This window comes from Salvelinus sp. IW2-2015, linkage group LG19, assembly GCF_002910315.2.
Source record: "Salvelinus sp. IW2-2015 linkage group LG19, ASM291031v2, whole genome shotgun sequence".
Lineage (NCBI taxonomy): Eukaryota > Metazoa > Chordata > Actinopteri > Salmoniformes > Salmonidae > Salvelinus > Salvelinus sp. IW2-2015.
The window spans coordinates 35770576-35779740 of record NC_036859.1 but is presented as its reverse complement, the minus strand read 5'-3'; positions in this window follow the sequence as shown (position 1 = coordinate 35779740).

The window sequence follows — 9165 nt, the reverse complement described above, 5'->3', positions numbered from 1 at the left end:
CAACACACTGGAGCTGTCCATGGGGTTGAAGGTCAACACACTGGAGCTGTCCATGGGGTTGAAGGTCAACACACTGGAGCTGTCCATGGGGTTGATCATTTTCTCATTTGCGTCCTAACACTGCTTTTACTGGAAGCCCTATAGGCTTCTATAGACACGTTGTGGTCACGTTGTGGTCACGTTGTGGTCACGTTGTGGTCACGTTGTGGTCACGTTGTGGTCACGTTGTGGACACGTTGTGGACACCATGCAAGGTGCAATGAACCTGTGAGGGACGGGCACTACTACCCCCTGTACTAATAGGATTAATCCACTCAGTGGACGACTAATGGCAGCAGCGCTACATGATCCTCCTATAGGATATAATTCAATAAAGTTGTGCGCTATCCCCTTAAATGGGCAATCTGCAGTTGAAACAAAAACAAAAGTACTCCCCGCCACTGTTTCTGTAAAAAGTTGAGGGATGGGCCTGGAAAAATGTAACCACTGTCAAATTCATACACAGAGCTACTGATGCAAGGACTGACCGTCCATGCTATAAAAAGTATAATTTTGACCATGTTTAGAGGATATACAGTGTTTGTTTAAATTTACTTTGTTTAACAAACGTTGGAGTAAAACAATGCTTATATTTTAGATTCTGATGGAGTTGAACTAATCTCATGAAGCATTTATAAGTTATAAACTTCAAGAATCAATGTGTAGGTTACATGTCATTAATTTATAAATAAAAACATATATGTATCAACTGCAGATTGCGCCTTTAGGGTCTACCTTCTTCTCTTTCAAGGTGAACTTTAGGGTCTACCTTCTTCTCTTTCAAGGTGAACTTTAGGGTCTACCTTCTTCTCTTTCAAGGTGAACTTTAGGGTCTACCTTCTTCTCTTTCAAGGTGAACTTTAGGGTCTACCTTCTTCTCTTTCAAGGTGAACTCCAATAAGAGGAGCCATATTATTGTGTCTTGGGCTTGCCAAGCATGACTTTCTAAGTGTAGGAATTATCAATGGCTTGTGATAACAACATAAAACATGCATTTTAATTCAACATAATCTAAGTGACTGGTCAGCTAAGGCTACTGTGTGAATACATATATGCTACAACCAGGGGCAGGTCCATTTTTAGCACAGTATTACATGTTACATGTTTTTTTTTTTGTGCAAAATGATCATTATTTGGCTAATAATGTGGGCCTCAAGGAAAAATGGGACGGTGTGGGGACCTCAAGGGAAAAAATTGGGCAGTTGTGTTACAAATGCCAGGGACGATTTTTGGTCCAAGTCTGCCCCTGGCTACAACTGTAATAAGAGGGGATCCTACGGACTAACAGATATATGTCAAACAGTGTAAATCTCATTAATAGACGAGGCAGAGGGAACCAGTGTGAGCATGCCGCGATGATGAGCGACTTCCGCGACCTCTGGATTCCCCAATGTCTTCCCGTTTTATGGCGCAGAAAAAGGGTTAATGAGATCACTTTTGCGCCATGTCGGTGTCATTAACGTTTTATTTCACGAGTGCACATTGCGCGGCCAGTCGCACGGAAACCAGCTTGTAATAGCAGAGTATGCGGATCTGTGTGCGTGCAAATATGTGAAAACAACCTATGATGACATTACATTCACTTAGGCCTCTATATCTGCAATGACGTGAGTGTGGGTACCAGTTATAGCTGAGGCAGTAATAGGAAGAAAATAACATGTAGGCCACACACAGCACGAGAGGAATTTATGGTCTGAATAAATGGTGCGTTAAAGACTACAGGCTACAAATTAAAATTACATGTAACATTTTTTATTATGCTCCAACATCTCGTTGTAAAACATGCAGTCTTGCAACCATGAGAAGAACAAGAGTTGCCTTTAGTTCCAGACCCCTAATGACTGTTGTAAATTATCTGTCGCATCACATGCTTTACTGCATCACTGAGGACAAATACAATTTTATTACCTCATCCTCATCTTACGTAATACATTGGTTTAAAAAGACCAGCTACCGAGGTAGCTGCAAGTTAGTCACAGTTTCGTTCTATCATTCCATCTTGGGACATCTCATCTATACCACCTCAAGAGACCTACCAGAGTCCAGATGGCCCTCACCGGAATCTGGTGCGCATTTGTGCTTGTGTGTGTCACTCTGTGTCAGACGCGGAAGGTCGACTCTTTCGGAGGGTCGTCGGATCTCAAGCTCGGACACCAGGATAAACCAACATGGCTCGAAACATTACAGGATAAACAGGTGAGGAGCATGGTGTTGTTAGTACCTTTTTAAGGTTAGTGAAAATTAGGCGATATAAAGTTGACGTTACTTAGTGGAATGTGCTTGCATTAAATTAAATGAGTGGATTTGTCCATTGTGCTGAAATGGCTAATTGGAAGAATGGCAGTAAACGCACAAAATGACAGGCTCCTTCACTTTGGAAGTTTTATTTTAGTAGACTAGCTATATAGACTACCTATGCTAGGCTATATGCTTTTTTAATTAACAAGGAATGCATTTAACATTGCAGCTATATAAGAACATATCGTTTTTCTTTCACAGGTATCCACAGACGACAAATACAACCTCGTCTGGCTGCTGTACAAGCTTTCACAGTCACACCATGACAACACGTTCAAAATAAACTTCCCCCCTCATGGACCGGAGAGTGTCGGGAAACAGGAGAGTAGGCGCGAAACTATGCCACAGGACTCGCGCGTTCGTAAAGAAGGATGCAAAGTGTTCTTCTGGAAGTCATGGACCGCCTGCTGACCGACTGGTCTACTTTTATTCCCAAACAGATGGCCTTCGAATCGACGACAGCTTTCATTACAAATCCTTACCAGATTGCCAAAGTTTTTACGAAATTGTTAATTTAACGTATTATTTTTTATTAATTTTAAGTTACATGGTTGTAAGGCTATAGCCTATTTATCAAGTTTAAATAAAATCAGAATTATTTATTAATCGTTTGTCTCCAGAATTATACTTTTCTTTCTCTCTTTCTCTCTCTCTCTCTCTCAATTCAATTTCAATTTAAGGGGCTTTATTGACGTGGGAAACATGTTTATATTGCCAAATCAAGTGAAATAGATAATAAACAAAAGTGAAATTTCTCTCTCTGTCTGTCTCTCTCTCATTTCTTAGAATGGTAGATAGTATTTCTTAGAACAGTAGGCTATGTGATGATACAGATTAAAATGGACTTTAAATGGGTAATCTGCGTTTGATACATCCATTTATTTTTAATTTTTAAATGAATGATGTATACCCGTAGGCTACCCATGTATTATTTTCAGACATTTTTATTTATCTTTGTTATTTTTTGTTGGGGGGGTTACAGGAACATTATCCATTTCAATATATATGTTTCTAATAACCTGTAGCTGTAGGCTGCCACTCATTGTTTCTTAAAGAATATAACTTATAAATGCCTCATGAGCTTAGTTCAACTGTCGTACTTCATCAGAACCCAAAATATAAGCTTGTTTTACTCCATTGTTTGTAAACCATGTAGGCTAATTGTAAACAAACACCGTATATAGCTGTTAAACACGGTTAAAAATGATCATTTGATATCTTGGATGGTCAGTCCTTGTATTCATAGCTCTGGCTATGAATTTGAAAGTGGTTAAATTTCTCCATCCCCAAGGAATTACGAAATCTATAAATATTAGAATGAGCAATGTCAGAGTCCAGAATATAAACATATATGAATATGATGGTGTGTATAGACATTAAGGACAGTACATGAATAGAAAAGGTGTGTAGAGCAGTAGTTATATAGGATGAGCCTTGACCTGAATACAGTATATACATATGAAGTAGGTAAAACAGTATAAACATGATTAAAGTGACCAGTGTTCAATGACTATGTACATAGGGCAGCAGCCTCTAAGGTGCAGGGTTGAGTAACTGGGTGGTAGCTGGCAAGTAACAGTGACTAAAGTTCAGGGCAGGGTACTGGCAGAGGCCGGCAAGTGGTGACTATTTAACAGTCTAACGGTCTGGAGATAAAAGCTGTTTTCAGTCTCTCGGTTCCAGCTTTGATGCACCTGTACTGTCAACGGTGGTGGTGGGGTTATTGTTGGAACTGCAGATCGCCCCTTTAACTCTTACTAAAATCAAGGAATGTTTGTTTTCCCTTGTGTTTTGATAGCTTGGTGTATCATGGGCTACAGCTCTTCATCAGCAGCAGAGGGAGCTCTTTGCCCGGCGTTCCACTCGATCTACCTGAAATTCATAACATGTCTGTAATTTCCCGAGACGTAGTTCAATAATCTATACACGACAGTAGTGAAGATGTAAACACATCATCGTTGTATATGGATATTCACTTGCCAGTTCACTTCTATATGACATTAACTGGACTAGAATTTAGTATGCTGTCTATGCTGGGTAGTCTGGGAGTCTCAGTTTACCTGGTATGCTCATAAGAGCCTGAATTTGTGATGTGTAGGCATACTGAGGTATCAGACTGTGAAGCAACACAAACATAGGCACAGACACATGCATATTTCATAGTTTTGACGTCTTCACTTGTTATTCTACAATGTAGAAAATAGTACAAATAAAATAAAAATCCTTGAATGAGTAGGTGTGTCCAAACTTTGGACTGGTACTGTACGTACTGCATGTAGGCAAAAATGTACTTAACGTCCAGTGTGCATGTGAAATGGATGTGAAATGGATTTTAAATGGATGTGTAATGTGTATGGATGTGAAATGGATTTTAAATGGATGTGTAATGGGTGTGGATGTGAAATGGATGTGAAATGGGTGTGGATGTGAAATGGATGTGAATGGATGTGAAATGGATGTGTAATGGGTGTGGGATTGAAATGGATGTGTAATGGGTGTGGATGGAAATGGATGTGAAAATGGGATGTGTAATGGGTGTGGATGTGAAATGGATGTGAAATTGATGTGAAATGGATGTGAAATGGGTGTGGATGTGAAATGGATGTGAAATGGATGTGTAATGGGCGTGGATGTGAAATGGATGTGAAATGGTGTGTAATGGGTGTGGATGTGAAATGGATGTGAAATGGATGTGAAATGGATGTGAAATGGGTGTGGCTGTGTAATGGATGTGTATGTGTGCAGAATGCACATCGTATGTGTGTAGTGACTGCATGCGCTTGGGTTTGAAAGAATGAAATAAGCATTAATGAATGAATAGGGCTAAAAGAGAAAGTAGAGAGAAGATGAGGGGGAATGAGATGGAGTGAGATGAGTGAGGGGGAGTGAGATGGAGTGAGGGGGAGTGAGAATGGAATGAAGGGGAGTGAGATGAGTGAGATGGAGTGAGATGGAATGAGAGGGGGAGTGAGATGGAGTGAGAGGGAATGAGATGGAACGAGAGGGAGTGGGGGGGAGTGAGATGAGTGAGGGAGAGTGAGATGAGTGAGGGGGAGTGAGATGGAGTGAGGGGGAGTGAGATGAGTGAGGAGAGTGAGATGGAGTGAGGGGGAGTGAGATAGGGTGAGATGGAATAAGAGGGAGTGAGATGGAATGAGAGGGGGAGTGAGAGGGAGTGAGATGGAGTGGGGGGGAGTGAGGTGGAAATGAGAGGGAGTGAGGGGGAGTGAGATGAGTGAGGGGAGTGAGATAGGGTGAGATGGAATAAGAGGGAGTGAGATGGAATGAGAGGGGGAGTGAGAGGGAGTGAGATGGAGTGGGGGGGAGTGAGATGGAATGAGGGGGATGAGATGAGTGAGATGGAGTGATATGGAGTGATATGGAGTGAGATGGAGTGAGGTGTGAGATGGAGTGAAATGGAGTGAGATGGAGTGAGAGGGAGTGACTTAGAATAGAGAGAGAGAGAGAGAGCGAAAGAGAGAGAGAGAGCGCGAAGAGAGAGAGAGAGAGAGAAAGGGGGGATTGGTGGGAAGAGCGAGAGATACATGAGAGAGAATAGATAGAGGAGTGAAAGAAAGAGAGAGGGAATAAGATGGAGAGAGAGGGAATAAGATGGAGAGGAGAGGGAATAAGATGGAGAGAGAAGAGGGAATAAGATGGAGAGAGAGAGGGAATAAGATGGGAGAGAGGGAAATAAGATGGAGTGACAGCAGCAAGATTTGTGACCTGTTGTCACAAAGAAAAGGGCAACCAGTGAAGAACAAACACCATTGTAAATACAACCCATATTTATGTTGATTTATTTCCCCTTTTGTACTTTAACTATTTGCACCATCGTTAAAACACTGTATTAGACATAATATGACATTTGAAGTATCTCTATTCCTTTGGAGTGTAATGTTTACTATTTATTTCACTTTGTTTATTATCTATTTCATTGGCATGATGCCATAAAGCCCTTCAATTGAATTTAATTGAGGGAATAAGATGGATAGAGAGAATAAGATGGAGAAGAGAATAAGATGGAGAGAGGGAATAAGATGGAGAAGAGAGAATAAAGATGGAGAGAGAGAGGGAATAAGATGGAGAGAGAGAATAAGATGGAGAGAGAGGGATAAGATGGAGAGAGAGAATAAGATGGAGAGATGGAATAAGATGGAGAGAGAGAGAGAATAAGATGGAGAGAGAGAATAAGATGGAGAGAGAGAATAAGATGGAGAGATGGAATAAGACGGAGGAGGAGAAGAATAGATGGAGAGAGAGAGAGAATAAGATGGAGAGAGAGAGAATAAGATGGAGAGAGAGAAATAAGATGGAGAGAGAGGGAATAAGAATGGAGAGAGAGAATAAGCTGGAGAGAGAGAATAAGATGGAGAGATGGAATAAGACGGAGAGAGGGAATAAGATGGCGAGAGAGAGGGCATAAAATGGGAGAGAGAGAGGGAATAAAATGGAGAGAGAGAGGGCATAAGATGGAGAGAGAAAGAGAATAAGATGGAGAGAGAGAGGGAATAAAATGGAGAGACGAGAGGGCATAAGATGGAGAGAGAGAGAGAATAATATGGAGAGAGAGAGGGAAAGAATGGAGAGAGAGAGAGAATAAGATGGAGAGAGAGAGGGAATAAAATGGAGAGAGAGAGGGCATAAGATGGAGAGAGAGAGAGGGCATAAGATGGAGAGAGAGGGAATAAGACGGAGAGAGAGAGGGATAAGATGGCGAGAGAGGGAATAAGATGGAGAGAGAGGGAATAAGATGGAGAGGGGGAATAAGATGGAGAGAGAGAGGGCATAAGATGGAGAGAGAGAGGGAATAAGATGGAGAGAGAGAGGGAATAAGATGGAGAGAGAGAGAGAATAGATGGAGAGAGAGAGGGAATAAAATGGAGAGAGAGAGGGCATAAGATGGAGAGAGAGGGAATAAAGATGGAGAGAGGGAATAAGACGGAGAGTGAACTAATTAGATGGAGAGAGAATAAATAAGATGGAGAAAGAGAGGGAATAAAATGGAGAAGAGAGAATAAGAATGGAGAAGAGAGATAAGATGGAGAGAGAGAGGGCATAAGATGGAGCAGAGAGAGGGCATAAGATGGAGAGAGAGGGAATAAGACGGAGAGAGAGAATAAGATGGAGGAGAGAGGGAATAAGATGGAGAGAGAAAGAGGGCTAAGATGGAGAGAGAGAGAATAAGAATGGAGAGAGAGAGGGAATAAGATGGAGAGAGAGAGGGAATAAAATGGAGAGAGAGGGCAATAAGATGAGAGAGAGAGAGGGCATAAGATGGAGAGAGAGAGAGGGCATAAGATGGAGAGAGAGGGAATAAGATGGAGAGAGAGAGGAAATAAGATGGGAGAGAGGGAATAAGACGGAGAGTGAACTAATTAGATGGAGAGAGAACAAATAAGATGGAGAGAGAGAGGGAATAAAATGGAGAGAGGGAATAAGATGGAGAGAGAACGAATTAGATGGAGAGAGAACAAATAAATGGAAGAGAGAAGGGAATAAGATGAAGAGAGAGAGGGAATAAGATGGAGAGAGAATTAATTAGATGGAGAGAGAACGAATAAGATGGAGAGAGAGAGGAAATAAGATGGAGAGAGAGGGGGAATAAGACGGAGAGAGTGAATAAGATGAAGAGAGAGAGAGGGCATAAGATGGAGAGAGAGAGGGAATAAGATGGAATAATGGCTATTGGGAAAGAGCAGAACAGCATTGTAAAATAACAGGAAATACTGCCAGCCGAATTACACGATCATACCTGGCAGAGTTTGGTGTGTGTGTGTGTGTGTGTTTGGAGTATTCATACACCTCTGAATACATAAGCCTGACTGACATAATCCTCGACTATGAGGGACCGCCGCCACTGTGTGTGTGTGTGTGTGTACATAAGTGCGTTTGTTGGTGTAAGAATATCAGAATTTTATTTGTGTCTTTGTGGTGTGTGTGTGCGCCTGTGTGTACGTGTGTGTATTAGCATGTGTGTGTATTATATGTGTTTCTGTGAGGTGTGTGTGTGTTATATGTGTTTCTGTGAGGTGTGTGTGGTGTTATATGTGTTTCTGTGAGGTGTGTGTGTATTATATGTGTTTCTGTGAGGTGTTGTGTGTGTATATGTGTTTCTGTGAGGCGTGTGTGTGTTGGACTACATGTACCAGTAGTTGTCCCAGTGCTTCATAAATCAGTGACGCTGATTGTGTGTGTGGTGTGTGTGTGTGTGGTGTGTGTGTGTGTGTGTGTGTGTGTGTGTGTTGTGTGTGTGTGTGTGTTGTCTTTGTGTGAATACTTTAAAACAGAGAGAAAATGGCTCATGGCATACAAAGGAAAGAACATCTCAGTTTTCTCTGTAGTAATCTTTCTTTTCTGACGAGCACAAAACTTCCAAGACTTCTGTGCAGTCGCTCCCACACTTGTATGCCTCCTTCCATTTAACAGCCATATAATGATTCCCAACTTGCCTTTTCTCCCTTGCTCTGGGAAAGAATTAAAGCCAATTACCAATACATTATTCACTTCTGAACGTAGATTTGGATGAAAAGACATGAGAAAGACCTGCGAGCCCATTAAGAATCAAGGGCAGACTGCTGAAATTTAGTTGAATGGAGACCAAATAGTTTTTTTTATGAGGAACTTCACTCTATTCAGACCTAGGAGTTCCTCATTCTCTCTGAGAGGGGAGAAGACAGGTCCGCAAGGCTCCGTCCCATATCTAAACACAGAGGCCCATAGTGCACTACCGCTTTCACCTAACCAGGGCCCACTAGTTGCACTCTTAACAGGGCCCATAGTGCCACTACCTTAACCAGGCCCATAGTGCACTACCTTAACCAGGGC